This window comes from Aethalodelphis obliquidens, unplaced genomic scaffold, assembly GCF_003676395.1.
Source record: "Aethalodelphis obliquidens isolate GAN/ISIS:26980383/991018 unplaced genomic scaffold, ASM367639v1 scaffold32, whole genome shotgun sequence".
NCBI lineage: Eukaryota > Metazoa > Chordata > Mammalia > Artiodactyla > Delphinidae > Aethalodelphis > Aethalodelphis obliquidens.
Window position 1 is genome coordinate 5,998,302 of NW_020837976.1, and position 10,741 is coordinate 6,009,042.

Consider the following 10,741-nt stretch of genomic DNA (forward strand, 5'->3'; position numbering starts at 1 on the left):
CTAGTTTCTGTCCCTATCACTTCCTGTAAATGCTCTCTTCACGTACTCAGGCCTTCTCTGTTGTGTGACTCTAGAGGCAATGCCCCAGCCTTTACCTTCCTCTGCAGCACCTGGCCCCGCTGACCACTCGTCCATCATCATATGTGCCAGGGTTTGTGCCAAGTGCTTGGCACGACACAGCTCATTTAATCTGTGTGGCATCCTGATGATGAAGCTCCAATTATTATTCCATCTCACAATTAAAAAAAAATAAGAAAAGTGCCCAAGGTCATACAGCTCACAGGTAGAAGTGCAGAGTCTCAAACTCAGGTCTCCATGACGCCAAAGCCACAGGTCATGAGCACCACAATATACCCCCTTCTAGAAACACCCCCTTCCCTTTCCCATGACATCATTCTCTAGGTTTGTTGTTATCAGTTTCTCAAACTTCTATCACTTCTGTTCCACCTTCACCATTTTTTCCATATCTAAGTCAACTCTTTACAATTTTATAAATTATATAAATATATATGTATATAGTTGACTCTTGAACAATGTGGGCTTGAACTGCACAGCTCCCCATACACGGACTTTTTTCCATAGTAAATACTATAACACTACACGATCCGAGGTTGCTTGAATCCACAGATGCGGAACCGCGGGTCCTGAGGGCCAACTATAAGTTATACGCCCATTGATTTTCGACTACTCGGAGGGTGGTCACCCCTAATCCCCGAGTTGTTCAAGGGTCAACTGTATTTAAAGTCAACTCGGATTTTTACTCAACGTCAATCTATGCAACAATACCATCAGTCTGATATGCTGGTTAGATTTTTATAATGCATATTAAATTCAGTATATAATTTTCAGAAAAGTCTATTCCATGTACCACCTCAAGCCATCTTGCACACCATCAGTGTGTATATGCTGTTTCCATCGTGAGGAATGACCCTCTTTTTGAGAAAGGAGGCAAGGAAGAGAGGACTTAAGGAGGAAATGCCTTCTGTCAAGATGAAATGAAAAGAGGAGGAAAAAGATTTGTGTTCATCTCAATTGATGGTGGTAAAAAATGGTTGGCCCTTCAGGCCACAGAGATTAAGGAATGTTTGATAGAGCAGCACAGAAATCATTACAGAATTAATTACTTCGGGATAAAGGATGGTGTTTTTCAAGTGAAAAGCTCGGGCTCTACTGTCCTTCGGAAACTGTTATGCAGATCAGAGGACGACTGAAGTGGCAGCAGTGCTGTCCTCAGACCCTGGCAGTGGGGCCCTGCCCTGGACCCCTGCTTTAGAAGACTCTGCCTCAACTCTGAGTGCATCGTCCTCCTCCGGTACTTAGAGCCCCTGTAGACCACACGCCCCATGACTGGGACTCTGGAATTCTCTGCTCTCGGGGCCTGGACCGGCCTCTTCTTTGGTATCCCTCCCCCGCCCCCCCGATCCCACAGCTGATGTGCACAACCTTGGTCCCAGCTGTGGCCAGCGAACAGCTGTTACAGGTGCATGTGTATGGAGCTTGGACTGGGGTGTCCACACTTGTGCATGTGACACTCCACATGGGGTAGTGTGGCGCTGTGACTGGGAAGAATAAGGGGGACCCAGTCATGCCACTATCAAGAGTAGACTTGATTACCCCCGAGTCAGAGAACTGAGCCAAGGAGAGAGAAGCGATCCCCAGGAAACAGGAGCCTCAGTTCAAAGGGAATGTGTACTGCAAATTCCACCATCAAGTTGGGAACTTGTCAATTTAAGACCAAGACATGGAGCGTTATGTGCGATTAGCACCAAGACAAGAGTCACAGAAGTCACGACTGTGACCATTTTGATACAGATCCAGTTGGAACAGGGTAATGTAGGACACAGAACAACAGCAACAGTCATGGAAACAGGATGACAGAAAGGGGCCTGAATGGGATGAACACAGAAAATTGTCCCTTACCTGCATTTGGCTAAGGTTTTCCCTAATTCTTTAGAAAAAGGGAAGTAGAAGTTTGTGAAGAAACTACACTAAATATTGTTTTTGGTTTCAATCAGATACATATATATTGAATAGCCTCTATCTTTCAGGTGTTTTGCAAGGTGCTGGTGTACATAAAATAGTAGGAAAATCAATTCCTGAACATCAATAGTAGGAAAGTCAATCAATAGTAGGAAAATCAATCATGTGGGAGAAGAGACTTCAGGTGGAAAAGATTGAAGATAGCAAAGATTTGGATGTTTGTTTAGGAAGTGTGCTAGGGAAGGCCCATGAGATAAACAATAAGGTTTTGGTTAGCTAGGAGTGCCATAGAAGTTAGCATGAATTTATAGAAAGGTCAGTAAAGTTCTATAAATTTCTTTAGCCATGATCACAGGCAAGGGAAAGAACAGGAAAAGGGAATGGAGGGGCTTATATCAAGCCTCGCACAGTGACTACTTAAAAACAAAATCCAGTGTTTGGTGAGAGCAGCACCACAGTGGCTGCCTGCCACCTGGGCCAACTGTCATCATCATAATCACTAACTTTTTTTTTTTTTAGTTCTTACTACATAACATTTTCTGTTCTTAACTCTAAATGCATCATTTCTGAACTTGGCAAGAGTCCTGTGACCACAAGAAGGTTAGCAAGCTGGGGAGAGTGGAAGGGCAAGGTGATTCCGGGGCTTGAGGAAGATTCCAGAAATTTGTGTCCAATTGCTTCAACTTACACTGAAGATGAATGGAATTGCAGTATGAGGGATTTGATGATTTGACAATTCCAGAACGAACACCTGAAATAGAGTCCAGTGAGCTTCTCTGAAGGTCATTAAAAAATTGAATGTATCATTTTAGCTGTTTTGGAATATTTTAGATGCGGTTTTGTTTGGAAGTGGGTTATAATCAAGATAATCACCCCAAACCCTTCCTATCTTTTTTTTTTTTTTTTTTTTTTTTTGCGGTACACGGGCCTCTCACTGTTGTGGCCTCTCCCGTTGCGGAGCACAGGCTCTGGACGCGCAGGCTCAGCGGCCATGGCTCACGGGCCCAGCCGCCCCGCAGCACGTGGGATCTTCCCGGACCGGGGCACGAACCCGTGTCCCCTGCATCGGCAGGCGGACTCTCAACCACTGTGCCACCAGGGAAGCCCCCTCCTCTCTTTAGGGATGTGAAATTAAGCTTGGTATTTTTTTTGTTTCGTTTGGATTTAGGCTCTGACTGATAGAAGAATAATGAGGATTTAATCTCATTATTTAGAATTGAGAAGATAGATTTTCAAACAAATAATTTGGTTACCTGTGCTGTGGTTGAGAGCTGTGGCTGTCTGTGACGAGGTGGAAAAAAAAAAAAATCCAATCTGGATCGGGTTCACCTTTCATTTGGTTAAGATCTGGTAACGTGGCCACATCAGGGAAGAAATTTAAATTTGCTATCGTGTGTGGAAGATCTTAACTGACATTTGTCGTAACTAACTTTTAGACTTATGTTTAGAGGCATGTAGAAAAAAAGACACAGATTTGAGCCCACCTGGCTTGTTTGCTTGTTTGTGGATACGGAACAATCTTAATTCAGATATCATGAAAGTCAGCGGGCTGCGTAGGCAGAATCGTCTGTGAAGCTGATTGTTCATGCACCGCAAAACTTGCTTTCAATTACTGAAATCAATTTTTTCCAATGCCTCAAAGCAGGGTCCATTCTGAGGCCTTTGAAAGCAATTTTTCATTTTATTTCTTTGCAAACTGACACATCACTCCATTTGCTTTGTAACAGAAGAGCCAATTTAAAGCAGTTTGCTGCTATGGCTAGCTCTCTCTGCCTCTTCTACCCAGGATCCCCTGACCCTCTAGACTGTTCTGTGCCATGTGGTAGAAACAACCCCAAGATGGCTTTCTAAATAGGAGATGTGTGGCAGATGAAAAATTAAGTGAATTTATGATTTAACTAAGGAGATTCTTTCCCCCGTATTGGTACTTATGTGATTGCACTGATTCCTTGGTCAATTTTATTGCTTGGAAGATTGTAAGAATTCAGCAAATCGCTTTTAAAGAATTTTCATTTTTTACATATGTAGGTCACCGGCTCAAAATCTTATTTCCCAATTTAAATTGTTTTCTAACTAATGTGTTATATGTCCATGGATAATCTCACAACTGTAAGAAAAACGTTTTTCTCTCCTAGTGATAAATACTAAGTTCACTGCGTTTCACAGAACACAACACTGATCATTGGTAGCCTCTGCTCATCTCTCTAGTCCTCCTGTCTGGAAAGATTAACTTAATATGGAAAGCTGTGTGTGTGTGTGTGTGTGTGTGTGTGAATGTGAGTGAAATAAAAGGGAAATCCACTGTGCTGTATGGTTAGTTTCCAGATAATAAGTTTTGTCTTGCAAGTGATAGTTTTTAAATACTTTGAACTCTTAAATTTACTACAATTTAAAATCTGTATCCAGGAACATTGCTGTTAATACTGGAAATTTAGTTACAGCCTCAAGTTTGAACCCCTAGTAAAGCCATATCCTGGAGCCTATAAACGTATATGAAAGATGCTCTGAAAAATATTTCTTGGCCAGCATGGCATGGAGTGGAGAGCTGGGGAGGACGGGATGGTAAGGAGGAAGGGTCCGGGAGGAGAGCTTTCCCTGAACACAGGCAAGGTCAACCAGGCTCATGTAGGTGATGCCACTTTCTCCTTGTTCACATAATACCCAGAAGATGTGCTAATTGGTCAGCAGTTTTCCAGAGCTGCTACCTTGGCTTTCAGAGAGTGCTCTGGGGTATATTTACACAATCATAGAGAAAAAATTTCTTGAACACATAGTTTGTGCCCGGTACTGTGGCTGAGCCCTCAGTGTCTGAGTGTGAACCATAGCCATACCCTAAGGGCTAAAAGTTGTCTTGTATTTTGATCTTTTCTGCCATTTGCTTTTTAAAAAAATGTTTGCATTTTCCAGCAAATCATTATTACCCATATACGCCAGTTTTGTTGTTAAGAATTAGTACAGGGCTGTTCTTTTCATTTTATGTTGGGTCACAGGCTTGCAAAGCTTTCTTTAGGACTGCAGTAATTAAAGGTCCATGGCTCAGATTTATAGAACCACTGGAATCTTGATATCTAGTCGAATTCGTTCACTTTTCAGAAGGTGAAATAGAGTCCCAGAGAGATTTGTTGATAAATGGAGAGAGTTGTGTTTTTAACTATATTTTATAACAGAATTGTTCTTCAACATTTTAATTAGGGTTTTGTTATGATGTTTAAGTATCTGACACTTGGTGAATATAGAGATTGAAGATGATTTACTAAATCAAAAGGTTGCAGGGCATCTAATAGAAGAGAGCTTATCCCTCCTTAGTTTTTTCTTGCTTTTCTTCCATATGCATTAGCCACTTTTAGCTCCATCCCAGATGAGATCTTCTTATTTTCTACCTGAGCATGAATTGGCCCTGTTTGTTTCCCCAACATACTAGGAGCTGTTAGGTTAACTGTTTAAGCGACAATCATTAAATAAGTATCCACTGGACTTAAACTATGATCCATGAAAGGAAAACCAGACATGATTCCTGCCCTTGAGTTGAGATAAATACATGCAGAACAGTGAATAACATCACCTTTCAAATTATTATTATATGATGGCATAACAGAAGCAAGGTTGTATATTACAGACAGTAAATAAGGAGGACATATCTGCATTGATTCTATATCAGATCAGAGTCTGGTGATGTGTTAATCGAATGCTTGGCAATCCCTTTCTTGGTTTACCTATTCAGACTACTGCTATTGAGGAAATGAAGACAGAAAAGATGGGTGGCTTCATTTTACACTGATACTTTGGAATAGAGAGCATGGGCTGGGTGGCATGCTGAAAATTATGGATGAAGAATTTTTAGGCAAGTTAAGATGGCTGCATTAGAGAATCCAAGAAATCCAAGCCAATATCTGTCATTATCTTTATAACATACGAGTGACTTGTTGGGGTGTGTGTCTCGTCATTGCAAACGCTGCCTACAAGGCAGTTCACGGACAGGATTAAGGAGGAGGTGCATATGAGAAGCTAAGTTGCATTTGGAGAGAAGTACCAAGGTAAGGTTGTGAGGTTTACTGGTCACAATCCCAAATTTGGAATGAAAAAGTTACCCTTTTGTTCAGTGTTCAAGTTGGGAGTTTGCCCTGCAAGAGACAATCTCAACTGCTGACTTTGCTTGAATGTACTTGGAAAGAGAAGGACTTAAACCAGCCATGAACAGGAGAAGAATGCCAGGTTTTCTGGAAACATCGCCAAAACCCAACAATTTCTCAGAATTTTCAGAGGCACCAGAGGAGTGTTTGCATTTCAATGGAAAAAGTTCTGAAAGCTCTGAAAACTATTCCCAGTTTTACTTTTTCATTGAAAGGCAAAAACCATTGCTGTGAATAAGACACAGAAGCATTTGCTAGGGCTTTGTTGAGAGTTAAAAAGGGGACCTCTGGGAAATTTTAATTGTTCAACCCTTCAACACAAAGCCAAGACAAAGAGGATTGAGTCATAATGACAAATAGAAAACAAAACTACTGTTAGCTTTATACAAAAGTACCCAATGTCTGGAGCCATTTTCCACTAGTCTGGCTTGGAAAGAAAGGCAGAACTTTCTAGGTTTAAAGAAATGTCCTAGCAACAACATTGCAATAACGGAATCATACTCCTCATAAGTACATACTCATCATAAATATTAATCTTCTCACACACTACAGGTACTGGTTAGGTAGCTTGGAGATTATAGCATTTAAAAGAGGTAACTTTTGAGAAAAAGAATAATATTTCCAGTTGAGATACAGAAGGATTTTTAAATAGACCTATAGTAACAGTCAAAAGTAAACAAAATTATTTTATGTCTAATTATACCTCAACAAGCTTGAAGTTGGCACTGTCCAGTAGAAATATAATGTCAGCCATATATAATTAAACGTTTCTAGTAACTACAATAAAAAAAGTAAAAACCAACGGGTAAACTTAATTATAATACTGTATTTTATTTAATCCAATATATGTAACATACTATCACTGCAATAAGAAATCAGTATAAAAAATTAGTAATGAAACACTTTACATTTTTTTTTACTAAGTGTTTAACTTTTTTAAGTATTGTACACTTACAGTCTCTTTCCATTTGGAAGTTAAATTTTCATTGGAAATACAGTTGACCCTTGAACAGCACAGGTTTGAACTGCCCAAGTCCACTTATACATGAAGGTTTTTCAATGAAAACATACAGTACTGCACGATCCTGGGTTGGTTGAATTCCCAGATGTGAAAGCATGGATATGGAGGTCTAGCTATGGGACTTGAGCATTCCATGGATTTGGGTGTCCACAGAGGGTCCTGGAACCAATCCCCAGCAGATACTGAGGGAGGACTGTACTTGACTGGTGTTCAGATATCATAATACTTACATTCTAAAGAGTAGAGTCACAAACACACTTTAAAAATTTCCAATAACTGAATTCACAGTTTTTATTTTAAACTAATAAAAATGAAATAAAATTGAAAAATCAATTTCTCAGCTTTACCAGCCCCATTTCAGGTACCCAGTAGCCAACATGTGGCTAAGTGGCTACTTATTAAATGAAGCAGCTCTAAGAAGTTGCTAAATTTTTAAAAATTATTATGCTATAATTTTATTGTTTCAATTAGCTAACCTCATGAATTTTTTAAAGTGACTACTGATATTCTTTTTTTTTTTTTTTTTTTTTTTCCGGTATGCGGGCCTCTCACCGTTGTGGCCTCTCCCTTTGCGGAGCACAGGCTCCGGACGCGCAGGCTCAGCGGCCATGGTTCACGGGCCCAGCCGCTCCGCTGCATGTGGGATCTTCCTGGACCGGGGCACGAACCCGTGTCCCCTGCATCGGCAGGTGGACTCTCAACCACTGCGCCACCACAGAAGCCCCACTGATGTTCTTCTATGTAAAGATATTTGGGGCGGTAATACAAATGTTGTATGAGCTTTGACCTACCCTTTGCTATAGAGGTCTGTTTCTCCATTTAAGATAAAGTATGCATATATTGCTAGAAATTTTCAGAACCCTGAGCAAACTTGGCCAGTGGGGCCCAGGGAGTCGCTTGGCAATGAGGTGCAGTGGGTGGAGAGGAAGATGAGGAGGTAAAGCAGGGTAGAAGGAGGGTGTTTTTCCACCAGGCTCAGAAATGTGAACAATATCTTTCAGGTAATATGACATCACCTCGTATTTTCTGATTATTAAAAAATGATTCTTTATTATAAAAAACATTCAGATAATCCTGAAAAGACAATAAAGCCATCCATAATTCCACCACCCAGAGTTAACCCCTGGTAACAATGAACATACTTCTTTTTAGTTTTTTGATTTATTCAGACAATGATTGCTTTCTATAGGGAATTCTATAGTCCCTTTGGAGGTCCTATCCTGATGGCTAGTAGGGGGACTTTGCTCAATCATGAGTTATATCTCAGTCTTAAAAATACTTACTTTCTGTTTCAATATTCAACCTTTTCTGAGTTTCAGCCTCTATCAAGGCTAGTTTAAATAGTTTCGTTCGGATGAGCAAGACTCTAGTTAAATGCTCAGTCTTCCAGATTTCTGCTCCTTTCCCTTCCCCTTTCCAAGGTCACAACTGAGTGTATGAAGCAAGTCCTTGTACCCATCTGGCAGTGACCCTGACCTCAGGGGCAGAGGGACTGTTCTGATTTACTCCTTACCAGTGACTGCAAGATGCCCCTGATTCATCTGGTTTCTTTTCTTTCTTTCTTTCTTTCTTTCTTTCTTTCTTTCTTTCTTTCTTTTTTTTAATCTTACCTTCATTTACAATAAAAAAATTTATTGAAGTATAGTTGATTTACAATGTTAATTTCTGCTGTACAGTGAAGTGACTCTTATTCATATATATATTCTTTTTTGTATTCTTTTCTATTGTGGTTTATCACAGGATATTGAATATAGTTCCTTGTGCTATACAGTATCCATCACACACACACACACACACACACACACACACAACCTCAAGAGACAAAGAAGAAATTAAAACAAAAGTAACCTGCTAATTTCATTCAGGAAAGTCCTTGGTAAAGCAATATATATATAAAATCTCAACTTTTGATTACACATCTTTTGAATTTTCTGTGTGGCTAACTAGGGAGTACAAATAAAGGACTTCTAATTTATGCTGAAACACAACGGGTATTTTGAGGAAATGCACTTATGTAATTATTTGAGTTGTGAGCTGAATTAGCAATTTTTTTTCATGGAACACCATTTTTACTTGAAAGAACAACTGATAGACAAACTCTTGAGTAGTCAGACTTGCATTTTTGGTGGACATTTTCTCAAAAATGAATGAAGTGAGCCTGTCATTTCAAGGAAAACAACTGGAAGTATTTGTTGCCAAGAACAAAATTTGAGCTTTCAACCCAAAAGTGGAAGCTTAGAAAATATGTATCCACCACCATAGGAAGTTGACAGCTTCCCAACACTTCAACATTTTTCTGATGAGATTTGTGATGATGGTGATTTTTGATATTGTATAATGAAGTCTATAAACATTAGGAAAATCTACATAACTCAGTGAACTAATATTCTCCAAATGATCCATGCATAATGTTTAAAAATCATGCATGGGTTAAAGATTCACTTGGAGTTCAAGATAAATGAATGAACTCTAATGTAGCAGGATGAATGTTCACTGATATCGTTTCAGATTCCAAGTTGTAACTAGCATTTAAGAAAGTATTAATTGTCGAGTTTTGACATAGTATCAAAGAATACCCACAATTATCTGAAAAGGCTATTAAAATACTTCTTCTGCCAGGTACATATCTGTGTGAGGCTGGATTTGTTTTCCTATATTTTAACCCAAACAATAATCCCACAACAGATTGGAAACAGGAGAATCCAGCTGTCTTCCATTAAGCCAAACATTAAATAGATTTGCCCAAATATAAATAATGCCACTCTTCTTACTCATTCTTTTGAAGTTGGAAAAGGTTTTTTTCCACAAAACTACGTAGTTGACGTAATGTGGTGGAGTTATTTTTATATTAGGTGCATTAATAAATATTTTACAATTTTCTCAGTTTTAATTTCTAATATGGTATCTAAGCTTGGGTTACTATAACACATTATCAGAGGCTTAAACAATAGACATAGATTTCCCACAGTTCTAGAGTCTGGAAGTCCAAGATCAAGGCGGCAGTGTCTGGTGAGAACTCTCTTCCTGGTTTGCAGATGGCCATCTTCTTGCTGTATACTTACATGACAGAGAGAAAGTTCTCATGTCTTATTCCCTTTTTATAAGGGCGTTAATCTATCATGAGAGCTCTACCCTCATGACCTAATCTAACCCTAATTACCTCTCAATGACTTTATTCCAAATGCCATCACATTGGAAATTAGGTCTTAGCATATGAATTTGGGGGGAACACAAGCATTCAGTCTATGGCATGTGGTAACTGTCAGTAGATATAACCCACATAAACAAATATATATCAGTAGTTAAAATAGAAATGATCGGGGTCCTCAATAATTTTAAAGAATTGTGAAAGGGTTCAAGTTCACAAAGTAGTTCGAGAACCACTGCTCTCTCTTTGACCCTGAGTTTTTGTTCATAGCGATGCAATTCTGTGATCTGGTCCTCAGTATGGTGTCTTATATTTAGAGCTTGGTTGGGAGCTAAAAGAACTTCTAAAAGTCAGTTCTTGTCTTGGTAAAGAGTAGATTGCAAGACTATTTCAAAAATTCTGCTTCAATAACCAAAAGCTGAATATTGCCTTTCTCCTCCTCTTTGCATTTCTTCTTTCTGC